The sequence below is a fragment of the Capsicum annuum genome, unplaced genomic scaffold, assembly GCF_002878395.1.
Source record: "Capsicum annuum cultivar UCD-10X-F1 unplaced genomic scaffold, UCD10Xv1.1 ctg2833, whole genome shotgun sequence".
Lineage (NCBI taxonomy): Eukaryota > Viridiplantae > Streptophyta > Magnoliopsida > Solanales > Solanaceae > Capsicum > Capsicum annuum.
Window position 1 is genome coordinate 625521 of NW_025834755.1, and position 13983 is coordinate 639503.

Genomic DNA, 13983 nt, shown 5'->3' on the forward strand with positions numbered 1-13983 from the left:
AAATCTACTACAACAATAAACACCAGATTTCAACCCAAAAATGAGTTCAACCAACCAATAGATCATCATACTCATGAAACTTACACCCTAAGTGTGTGATTGTACTCTTGAAATGTGAAGAAATCTACAATGAGTTCATTGGAGCATTCAATCAAACACATGGTGTACACACTAATTATAACATATTTATGATAAATTTTGGGTACTCAAGATTTCCCCGTTGATGTGTACACCACTTACAATAGTATACCACACAAATAGTCACATTTAAGCATAGGTTTAGCATTGGAAATACTATTTTAGGCCTTTTCCAATAGTATAAATATCCATCCAATAAAACGTGTAAATTAAAGGGAATTAAAACATATTTCGTTGAGTAGTATTTATGGATAATGCAATGAATCGCTTGGATACACAAGTTTTTTTAGATTTTGGATGCAATTTTAGAGAGAAAAATAGAGAAATAAACATGGGAGGATTGGGTAGTCGGATGGTCTTTTAAACTGATATGACCTCAATTGCAGTCAGATGTTTGCAATTGCGGACACTCGGCTACTACAATCGAGGTGACACGGGAAGTGATTATGGTACTCAAGACCAATTTAGTTCCTCTGCACTCCCCTACTTAGTACAACACAATAATTTCACACCTTTCCTTTTTTAGTTACAATCAACACGCTTCATAGCACCATAATTTCATGGATTATGCAAAAACTAACACAAAATCTACTTTATCATGCATAAATAAAAGGATGAACATTTATCATATCCACCAAGCCTAATGTTTAAAAATGGTTGGAATGAGGTCTATCCCTTAATGTTGTAATCACATCCCTATAAGAATTCTTGCCCCAAAATGGACTAGATTCTTCATAAGAGACTTGTTTGGCTTCTTCTTTTGACTCTAGCACCATTTCTTCAATTTTGGCATATTCAATTATGTTAGTTTTGGTTGGTTGGGAAATCACCGAAGACTCTCCGCTATAAATCTTATCATTTGTTACATAGCTTGGTCTTTCTTGTTAATCCTTCCCATGTTGGAAAGTGGGAAAGGTAATGGTATTTGAATGATTTATTTCCTTGCCCATTTCACGAGGAACAATGTGAGTGGAAAATGAATTAGCTCGAAATAGATAAAACTTTCTATAATTCAAACGTTGAATAAAAATATGTAAAAATTGGGGGGAGGGGGGTTTGAGTGAGTATCTAAACTAATGTTTATTTATGGACTTTTAAAACGTTAATTCAGGGCTATGAATAATTAGAGTATAATCAATTGACCATGGATCTTGGGGTTATAAATTACTAAAGGATGCTAGTATGTGGGTACAAGACAATCAACTTCAAATTTTATCTTGAATATTTGAGCGTAGGCTTGGTTAGAGATTTCGATACTAGCCTTTCGATAAAGAACAAAACTATCACCCACAAATTCTTTTTAATATCTTATGGTTATGGTTAATAATCATCACAAAGCCTCAATTTGGCATCCCTATTTCTAGGATAATGCCTATGACATAGCAATTCCACAATCTATGCTTATTTCTAAGAAATCAATGAGAGAACAGCTAGTATCTAAGTTATTTTTCACAAAGTATCATGTCACTTGTAGCTCCTCTTTCAAGGATAGTTAAAGGATATACATTACCCACACCCCTTTGTTATGGATGATGTGGGTACTAGGAAATTTACGGCTTTCACCAATAAATTCCATGTTAAAATCAAGCATTTGTAAAACACATCAACATGAGGTAATAATTAAAGCTATTATATGCAACCCACACACACTTTCACCTTATTCTAACATAACCCCAAGAGGAAGATATACCATAAATCTCCATTAATTTTTTTTATAAAAGACTAAGTGACTATTACCTCAAACTTTGAACTTTAACAAATCTTAAATGCGAGTTTGCTAATCCTTCACTTAGAAGTTACTCCAATATATTCTTTACCCAAAATTAATACAATAATTGTCTTCTTAAAATTGAAAACTAGATGGTGGAAAAATTCCTTAAAAGTTGGATCTCCTCTATGGGATAGGGTTTGAGCTTCTTAAAGGAATTTGGGATTCAACTGTGGGTATTTATATCTTTTCCCTAGGGCAGTTTTTTTTTGCTAGGCCGCAATTGTGGGAGTTGATCCACGTTCATAGCTACCATGACTATGGTTAGATCCATACAATCGTGGTATATTGACCTTCTTGACTGACTACAATTGCGATCCTCAAACCATGATTGCGGTAACTGAGGCTATGTTTTTGTCCAGGTTTTCAAATTGCACTTTTTTTTAATTATTTTAGCTTGCATCCATATATTTTCATCTCATTACCTATGTGTCTGTAAAAAGTGTATATTAGTGCATTTAATCACAAATATGCCTCACTTATTCCTTTAAAACGTGATAATATGCATGAATATTGAGGCGAATGAGTGGTAAATTCAGTACTCATCAATAGTTTGACAAGAACGATAAGTCTGAGGAGTTAGGAAGTCATGGGGAATACAATCCTAGTGTTTGTCTTATATTGATCTCAACCTTATGTGTTCAACATTTGTTACTACTACTAGTACTATTATTACAAAATCACCCCTTTACTTTCTTTACTTTCCAACTACATCAGCAAGTTCTTGACCGAGATTCATTATATTCCCTGTGGATTTGACCCTAAATTTTGTTGGATTCTTTACTTGACAACAATCGTGTTATACTTTTTAGGAGATGTAATTTGGGAGACATAACTGCTAGGATCATCAAAACTATTTATTTCTAAAATCAACCTCATAATTTTTGGTTTCTTCATAGTTCTGCAAACATTAAATGTGACTTCCTCATTAATAAGACTAAACATATGATCACCTCTTTCCATATCCACTAATTCTCTACCCGTGGCTAAAAATGATCTCCCCAAAATTATGGTCATCTCAAAATCAACCTCAAAATCCAAGATAACAAAGTTAGCCAGAAAGATGAAGTTGTCCACCTTGACCAAGACATCAAATGATATTCTACGAGCATTTTATCCATATAATATACCATTAATAATAGCATCGTTATTGGTTTAGGGTTTTCAAACCCAATTGTCTAAACACCACCATCAATATCAAGTTAATGTTTGCAATTAAGTCATACAACACCCTGGCAAAGCTAGATGACCTAATCATATATGGAATTGTAAAGGAACCTAGGTCACCCCTTTTGCACAAGATATCGAGATGTAATTGCACTATAATGGTGTAAACCACCCATATCCTTATTGCTAACTATTATTTCTTTGTCACCAAATCATTCATAAATTTTACCCATCCAGGCATTTATCTTAGATCTTTAAGAAGAGGGCCATTCATGGTCAACTTCTTTAATATAGAAATGAACTTCTTATTCTTTCCTTCTTTGACTTTCTTCTTCAAACTTTAGGGAAAAAGCGAAGGAGGTCGGGGAATAGGCTTCAGTGGTGGTGTGACCTCCTTACCCTTTCCCTTATTTCCAACTTTTTTTCTATAACTGTATGCTTTGGAGATGCCTCATCATTGATCAAATTTTCAATTTTAATTTTGTCTACATGATCAACCACAGTATCATTCCTCACATCATCAACCATAGGCATGAGTGGGTCAGTAGTGGCCTTACCACTCTGAGTAGTGGTAGCTAGATAATGACGATCGTTATTTAGATTTTGAATCATATTTCTAGGAAGAGTGTCTAGTTGAAATTGTTTTAAAGTAGTAGACATTTGCCAAAAACTGCTACTTAATCGCGGCTGCATGCAGCTGTACTTCTTGGATCAACCTTTAAATATCTGTCATAATCTCCTTACAGAAATTATCTTGACTTTCTAAAACCTTCACAAGTTTTACAAGCAATGATTCTATTCTAAAACTTCCAAACTCAACATCATGGTTCCTCGGTGGAACACAAAGCTTATTTTTCTCCTTTTAATCATCCCTTCGCCTTCAGTCATCATCATGATCTCTACTCTTGTCCTTATACCTATGTCTGTAGTAGTTTCAGTCTTGATTCCCTTACCTATATTTCTATTTGTCTTGATTACAACCTTGACCCTTCGCTTGATAACCCGCTATCTCCCTATCAAAGTACTTCTCTTCTTCTTCATAATAAGACTTTTAATGTCTATAAGTTTTGCCTTGATTAACAATGTTTACCTTTTCTGTCTAATAGATATAAATTTATTAGTAAGAAACCTAATCTCAGTCCTTAATTATGCTACCTCTTGTGCCATTGTCTCATCTAATGCTCCATACTCACTGGAAGCACTAATCGTATAAGTACCAATTGATCTATATTTCTCTTGGGTAATCCACCTTTGGTTGGTTTAAGTAAATTGATCTAAAATTTTGAATCCTAATCATAAAGACTCATGAAAGCTCCACCTATAAGAGTATCCGCTACATATTTGGTATTTGTATTCAAGGCTCTGTAGAATATCTCAAGCATGTTTCTCCCCATGATTCTATTATTTGGAAACTTAGTTAACTTCTTTTTAAATCGTAACCATGTCTTGTATAGTGCCTCTGAATGTAACTCTCAGAAATTATAGATCTCATTTTTCAATTGCAACATTCTATAGAGTAGAAAAAAATTAGTCCAAGAACTATGTCCTCAACTTGTTCCAAATTCTAATAGACCTACAATGCAGCTCTCCTAATTGTAAAGTCTCTTCTCTTATAAGAGAGAATGGGAACAACCTAAGTTGTAAAGCATCTTGACTCACCCTCGACAGATTGTAATAAGTGAAAAACCCCATAAAGTTCATATGGTGCATATTTGCATTGTCTGTAGGCATATAAACAAACATTTCCTTCAAGTTCAGTAACTAGGTCATTGCACTCATAATATCAAATTTTGTTCCTTGGGGAAATTATGGATAAATGATAGCACCTGCCTCAATTGGTTCAATATACCCCAGATCTTCTTCTGAATCATTATAAATTGGCAAATATTTAATGAACTGGTGGTTGAATTTTGTTCCTTCTAAATCTATCTCTATTGAGTATTACTTAACAGTCTTCCTCTTCCTGTCTAGACCTTGTTTCAGAAAGTTGGGCAGGTGATAGCCTAGCATTTTCTTTGGCCATTAATCGGGTGGTTTTTTGCTCAATTTCTTGAAAACCATGCTAAGGTGGCCAATTTAATAATGTTGGGTCATCATGAACCCCTTCATGCCGGGATACTCAATCATACTCTTCTACTCTCTCCATCTTGTAATTCTATCATTAGGTCTATTCAAACTCAGAATCAAATGGAATTTGGGATTGCCTTGACTTAGAGTAATAGCATACACCGCATGTGCCCTAGAAATAATAGAAAACTAGAAATCAATAAATGAAATAACAACTTTAAAAAGCTCAATCATTCAATCTATAACTGTAATCCCAAAAATGAGGCCTAAATTTGATTTGGCCAAATTACACCTCTAAGAAAGTATAAAGTAGTCACTTGTCAAATATAGAACACAAATGGGTTGGGGTCTATCCTATGAGGAATAGGGTGGAAATATATCATGAGCTTACTTGATGTAATTGGAAATTATAGAAAATAAAGGGGGTTTTGTAAAAGTAATAGTAACAGTAACAATGTTAGGCAATTATGGTTGTTATCAATATGAGATAATCACTACAATTGTGTTCCCATTAACTTCATAACTCCACAGGTTGTTTGGGCTTGTCAAACTATCTTGGTGCCTGACATGCAAAATCTAACATGGTATATATTGCCTAACTATCTCTCCACCATATTTTGAGTTAATTTCACTCATCTCCTCTCGATCTCAGAATATCGCATTACTAACCCTTATTTTATAATCTTAAATTAACTATCTCCTCTAGTCTCAAGTTAATAAATGAAGGTTGATATCTTAAAATTAACATTGTGAATTATTTTTCCTAATCTCTACTTCTCTCTTAAGCATGTATTGAATATACAGAGTTCCTAACATTTGCATCTGTTAAGAAAGCAATCAAAGCAAAGGAAATTCCAATATATGCAAGAACATCTTTCAAGAATGACTTTGCACTTAGCCTACTTTCTTAATCCATCAGGGGTGCCACAACTCTAATTATGGGGTTAAGTTGCTCATGATTGTAAGGATAAACATAGATTCCATTGATGAAAGCATAATGATGAACTTACAAAGAAAAAGAATGAAAAGATTCCATAGATGAAAGCATAATAATGAACTTATGAACAATTTGTAAACCCTAAAAACCAAGAACAACAATTCCAAGGTCAATAATGTCTCTCAAAAATTGAAATATAATTTCAAAAGTGTATAAAGTGTGTAAACAATCGTAAAAGATTCCTCTAAAGTCATAATAACCTCTAGGAGTATTTATAGATACAAAATAAAATCTATTGTAAATAGTGTAAGAAACCAGAGTCGGCATAACTCACTATTCATATGTTGAGTCATAGGTACAACCCATGAATCGTGCCTTCAATCATGCAAATCAGAGTAAAATCTTCAATTTTGTAGAAAATCCTACCTACAAAGCAACCTACGTGTTGTAGGTTGTACCTTTCCCTCATTGGTAGGCTCGTGGAAATTAGGAACAATTGTTATTTTCTTAACTGTAGTCCATGTGACTACCTACCACTCATACGTACTACCCACGAATTATAGGTTGACTCATAGGTACTACCCACGAGTCTTAGGTTGACTCATAGGTAGCCTTTTCAGTAACTCTTCATCCTTATCTCTTGTTCCTTGCTTTGAACCCTTCTTTCCTACAAAATCGACATAAAATCATTTCATATCTAATAAGAATACCTATGGACTTGCACAATTTTCTTGTTTTATGCATCGAAAGTGCCATAAAACCATTACATATCAACATGACACACCTTAATCATGAAAGAATACTGGTTTTCTAAATTTACTTTGAGTGTTAGGGTTTTGTATTCCCTTTTCTTGGATGTTTGTGAGCGTAGCACACCTTTGTGCTCAAATCGTCCACTTCTCTTTGTAGCTAACTCCTTCTATTTGCCTCTATGTTCCATACTTTGTGGTTTCCTTTCAAACATCATTTAAGATTTGTTTTATTCCTGATAATTTATTTTAATATCTTATATTGTATCTGATAACATCAAACAACATGAATTAGTGCACATAACATAATACAATTCATCAAGATACACTAGAACAACACATAACTCAAACTAGTAATACTAGTTTTCTTATCTAAACTACATGTGATCAATTTGATAATAAACTTGTTTTTAACACACCTTTAAAACTATAAATATGTGTTTTAACCCTTAATTTTTATACATGACTTGCTTTAGTTATTGGGGTTAGTAAGTGGTGCACCGTCTGATGATGCTTAGTCAGTAGACTAGAGCGGTACCGATATAAGGGTACAACTTGTAGATTTGGCTCCTAGAGTAGAGTTTTCTATAACACTGATAATTTGGCATCCAATAGTGGCTCAGCCAATTATGACAGTTGACGAGTAGAAGATATTGGGATAATTTATGAAATTTACTTCACCTAGATTTGCAGGGCCCTAGGCAGGGATGCTTTTGAGTTTTTCACTTTTTGTGAGGAGAAACTCCATAAATTGGTGGATTTTACTACTTAACATCTAAACACAATAGCTAGAAAGTTGTGGAAAAATTATCTTGATTCTAGGCTAGCTAGATCTCCACCTTTGACATGGACTTGGTTCTTTGAGCCTTTCTTTGAAAAGTTTCTACCTCAAAGTATTGGCAATTTCCTCAGTGATAAGTTAACAATATTGAGATAGGATCCCATTACTATTATTGAGTATGAGTCAAGGTTTCATGAGCTAACTAGACATACTACCATGATTCTTCCTACAAAGTACAAGAGGACTCGATGTTTGGTAGAACGATAGAGACTACCACTTTGTAGGCTACTAAGGGTTTGATAACTGTAGGGAAGTCTTTTTCTCAGATTTTAAATCATGCTCAAAATATAAAGGAGATGGAGCATGAGGCCTAAGCAAGGCAGTTTTAGGGAAACCATATTGGCTCATAATTTAGAGGTAGAGGATTTTAGGAGAGGCACCATTACCTCCAATCTTAGCATCACCAAGGTCACTTTAGTACACTTTTTTAGGAAGAACTTTGGTTTTCTAATGAGATTCATCCAAGTTATAGTAATTACAATAATAAGAGTAGTGGCCAGACTTCCAAGGGTGCTCATATAAGGTCATTAGGCTGAGGTGGCCACTCTAGAGTAGTTAGATCTTCTGGATAGATCAAAGTGCCCAGGGTATGTTATGGTTGTGGGGTTATTGATCACTTCTCAAGAAAGTGCCTACAAAGTTAGATGATACAACCTATAGTGTAGAAATTTTAGTTTGGAACCCTTTACCAAAGTCACCAGTCTGACTCATGTTAGAGGTAGTGCACAAGGACACAAGGGTAATCCCTACGGTTCTAAAGGAGTTCCTCAAGTAAGTAGAATGGGTGGTTGGTCAGGTACTCAGTTGGAAGGAAAATAGGTTCATTTGTATGATGTACCTAGTAGGCCAAAGGTGGAGTTTTCAGATGTTATTATTAGAGGTATGATTTTAGTATTTCATCAACTAGATATTGCTTTTTGATCTGAGATCCACTTATTCATATTTTTTTCTTACTAAGCACAATATTTAAAGTTATCTTAGGAGTCTTTATCTACATATGTGATTTAGTAATGGATCGAGTTTATTTATTATGTTTATGATTGTTCAAGAGTTTGACACGTATGCAGACCTTATCATGCTAGATATCATGGACTTTGATGTATTTCTAGGCATTGACTATTTATCCCCTATTATACAGTCTTGGATTGTTTTTCCAAGACCGTTGCCATAGACATGCCTAGTATACCCTTGGTTCTATGGAAGGGTTTTTTAGTTATGTACCGATAGAGATTATTTATTATGTTTAATCTAAGAGATTAGACTCGAGGGATTACAAATCTTAGCTTGCTTATGTTTGTGATACAAGACAAATCAGTGTCCATCTCTCTTGGTCTATATTTCAAGGACAACACCAAGAGATCCAAGACATGAAGATCATAAGGTCATAAGTTCATATTTGTATTACCCTATTCAAGCTCGCCAAGAGTATAATACCATATATAAAGGGTAGATTAGAGTTAAGAAAGCCCTTGGGGATGTCGTTAGTTAATTAAGAGGAGATAAGTAATAATATGGAGCCACCAGTTCCCTAACCTACATAACTAAATGACCTATCTATGCCATCAAATGCCTAATTTAATGATCTAGAGCCACCTACACCCTAACTTGCACCAGTAGGATGCCCATCTATGTCAACAGGTGCCCTAATTGCTGAAATGGGTCACTTTTGGGTCCATATTTATAATAAATAGCCCATGTCTCTAAATAGTAGTATTGAATTTTGTATTCCTTAGTTTTTTATGAAAATTGATATTAAGAAACTCTTGAAAAAGTGTGAGTTCTTGGAAAATTTGATGTTGATGATTGCTTGCAGCAGCTGTTAAAAAGGGCGTTATAATTGCCTCAGGATCTTCATTAGAATAAGGTAATTCTTTTAGCATAAATCAATTGAGGTTTTAGGGTTTAATATATCCTTTGGTTTCATTTATTTCTTCTTTTTATGTCTTATAGTTTAACTTGATCATTTAATCCTTTTTTTCTGCACTTTAATTCCACCTTCATGGGTAGTTTTGTATTATTTAGTACCAAAGTAGCATTATAGATTCATTCTTATCAATCTTCTCTTACTTTTTACATCATAAAAATATTTTTGAAAATTCTTATAAATTTTGAGTTTTTATTTTTGTATCTTCTTTAGTTTCTAGTATTGGATTTGTGTTTCTCTAGTACTTTTTTAGCTTAGATTCGAGATTTCAGCTTGATTGGAGCAGTATTAAAGGATCCACCAATGTTGAACGTGAAAAACTTGAAAAAATTTCAAGTGGGTTGTAGATCTAGGTTAAATTTGAATATCGTGAGTATTGGGGTTTGTTATCATTAACATTTCAGTCAAAATCTAGAATTTAAGATAAAAAAAAGAGAAGGAATCCATTGAGGTTTTGATTTAAGTCTTCTTCATGTTCATGGAGTTCTTAATGACTTGAAGAAACTTGAAAATGGGTTTCTAAATCTAAAACTTTTGCTATGGAAATGGAGGTTTAAAGTCTTTAGAGTTTTTCCACATGACAAAGGGCCCCGCCTAAATCTCAAATTTTATGGAATTTCGAGTTTAAGTGAAGAAGTTGTTAATTTTTAAAGTTTATAGCATTCTTGAGTGTTCTTTATATTCTACCTGTCTTGAAAAAGAAGAATACTGAAAAAAGGCATGTTAGTCCTAAAAAGTAGAGAATAGAAAAATGTTTGGGGTGTTGTTACAAAGGAATATTCACAAAGGAGGAATATTCTAGGAAACCAAAAGGGCTCACTAAAAGGTGAAAATTGGAGGCTTCAGCTAATCTGCCTACGTCCCTGTACCCTCATCTGCCTATGTAGATACCCATCTGTTGGTGTAGTTAGCCAATGCAGGTCACTATCTAGACTCACTATTATGTCCTACGAAATCCCAACTAAGAAGGAATATGCCCATATTCATCCATACCTCAAGTAAACAGACCTCAACATTGTTGAATCCAAGTTTGCTTAGATTCCGACTTCCTAATTCTAATTTTGATTCCTAATCACTTCTTTGATTCCTAAACTAATTGTCAACATCATACTTAGTTGTTAATTAGTTCTTGAGTCTATTTTCTCTCTTGGTCCTTTTTCTCTATGTGTTTTTCTAATTTATTTCTCATTATTTCTTAATTAAAGTCCATATTTGGTTTTCAGCATCCATCTTTATTTAAACAAGAATCCACTTCAGTCAAGAGTAGCAATTGACACCTTTGTGTACCACTGAAGTATAAACAATCTTTAACATTAGCTGATCCAATTATGAGACAATAAAAGGTGTGTAAACACGAGTGATTGTGAGCTTTTATTTTGCTAATTCTAACATAGTTTGTTGTGTTTAGTGAATGTTTTTATAGGTAGAAGGAGCTACAAGTAATAATGCCAAATGCCTTCTCCCCGTCTAGGAATATAATATCTTATACGTCTTATTCTAATGAAGAAATATCAAGGTATAGGAACCATGGGGCTATGGCAAAAGAGATATGAATCTTTATTCCATTAAAGAAAACTCTTCCTATCATTTAAGGAAAGTGTAATCCTGAGGCCTATCTTGATTAGGAGTGGAAATATGAGTTGGTTTTTTAAAAGTTTGACTTCACCAAAGTCAAGTAAGCCATCTATGCAATTGGATATCTGAAGGGTCATACATTGAGTTGTTGGAAATCCATGAGAAGACGCACTCCAACATGGGAAGAATTAAATGGTCTTATGAGGTTTATGTTTATTCCAGAAGGATACAAAAATCTTTAAAACATGGACACGGGAAGACAAGGTCCAAAAGTGAAGGTTGAAATTTGTGGAACTTTGGCGTTTAACCTTACCTTGGAAAATTGGTATTATAAGACCTACATCACCTTATATACGGTGGACTACCTACAAAAGGATACATTAAGCAGCAATGTGATATCTATATACTATGGATATATGTGTAGTTAGAGAGATGGCAAAGGTATCCTCACATGTAATGGGTACTACGAGGATGTTTGGTGTGATGTGATACCCATAGACTATTGTCACCTAAGTTTAAGACCTAATTGGTTTCAATCATAGGGTTCCAAAGGAGCAAAAGTATCCTAAAAATTTGTCGACGTTTGAGGAAACCATCTTTTGCAAATACTTTCCCCAATTCTCATCAAGAAAACTTGGACATGTATTACAAGTCCTATGTGATTAAGGAACAAATGATTGAGAGAAGAAAGGGAGTGAAAATTAATAACCCAAGAGCAAAAAAATGAAAGGTTGTGCGCAGTGATGATATTGTTATAACCTTATCCTAGCTCACCTTTGGTTGATGACCGTCTCTCAAAGAAATATATTTTTAATTAATGATTGTAAGATCACTTCTAGTTCAGTAAGGATATAATATGGTTCTCTCAAGTCCTTTTGGCATCGGGTGCATATTCATCTTAATAGGATTTGAGGTGTGACAAAAGTGGGATCAAAGTAGGTTATCTCTATGTCTATGTAGATTCTTATTTATGTGTGTGGTGTTCACCATCTAAATAAGCAAGGGGCTACAAGACATTTAGGAGTTCTTTTTTTTCTTCATTTCCTAGATCGTGCGATATATATAATGTGATAGGTAGAATTGTATTTAATATTTGAATATTTTTCCTCAATACAGTGAAGATGCCAATTACAAGAAAGAGTACTAATATAGGTAACCAAATAGATATGGCAGACGAAGAAAGGCTCTGCAAGTTACCACCTAGACAAGATAATAAAAGTGAGGCTTAAGATGAGTTTACATCAAAGTCTTCTTCTACTCCTCCATCTCTATGGTATGGTGTGGATGGTGGAGTCGTATCCTCTTGCGGGAATTCTTATAGTGTAAGTTGGGGGTATTCTGGACTTTTACCCTATTAACCCATTATGACCCCATCACCTTAAACACTGTTGGAACTTTATTTACCATATTATACTAATCTTAAATTCTCAAAAAACTCTCTCAAATCTCTCTCAAGATCTTGAGTTAATCAAAGGATAGGGTTTCCTTTAAGGTGGTCAATTAAGGCATTTGAAGGGGTGATTTCACTCTGATTTCTTCATAATCCAAGGCATATTACTACACCTTCATTTTTAATTCAACTAAAGCATGTTTAATCAATGGCTTTAATGCATAATTGTTAGATGGTTTTGGGTTTTGAATTATATGTTGGAGGTTTTGGTTATTAACTATTTATTTATGTTTTCCTAAGTTTTTACTTATGGATTTTATATTATAATGATGATTTGAACATTTTCTTCCATGGGTATGGTCAATTGGTACATGGATTTGGTTTTGGAACTATACGCCCTCGACATGTTTGTTAAAATGCCTATGAGAATGCTTTTGTTACACAATTGGACTTTAATTGAAAACCTTGCATGGTATAATATGGTAATGGGACCTAAACTGGTTAGATAGTTTTAATGGCTAAATTTTAAGGCCATGGTGGACATGGCTTTGATTTAAAAAACTTGTGGGGTTAGTTACTAAATGGTTTTAGTTCATAAAAGGTAGTGAGATGATAAATGGTAATGTATCGACTAATAATGATTAATAGCTATATGTTTATTAGTTGATATTGATGATTACTGGATAAATAATGAATAGGATATAGTGATGAATCTCGACTAGATTTTATGTATTGGCTACTTAATCAATAACTATTAGTTGTTGTCCTATGACTAAGGATTATCTGAATGGTAATCCTTAGTCTAATAATTAGATGTCGTGTGAAGACTAGTGAATTAGATGTTTAATGATCATAAGTGTTGGTTAGCTAATAACTAACAGTTGGGAAGTATTGTCAAGTTAGATATTTTATAATGATACAATTATGATTATGACTATACTAATAGGCTTGTAAATTTACCCTCTTTTGCCACCTCTTGAGCCTGTGAACCTATTATATGTCTATAAATATATGTGTATTTATTCTTAGGATGATATTGATACCCAACAGGACCAGGGGATACTGTTATAATATATTAATACCCGGCGGACCAGAGGCTATTGTGATGACATATTGATACGCAGCAGGGCCAGAGGATACTGTGATGATTAGTGATACTCGACAAGGTAGGAGGTTGATTATGTCGTTGAGGGAGATAATGATGACACTTATAAAAGTGATAGTTATGAGTATGGATTGTGATATTGATTTTGTACCTTAAATTCATTCCTGCATACGCATTGCCTATCACCAGTATACACATATATCTCTCAAGCGATATGGAATGGTTGAATAGATATGGGTTAAGAGTATGCTTTGTATTATTGTATGTTGACTGAACCTTCTAAGTTTTGGGAAGTAGGGGTACACAAAGTCTTGGGTCAGTA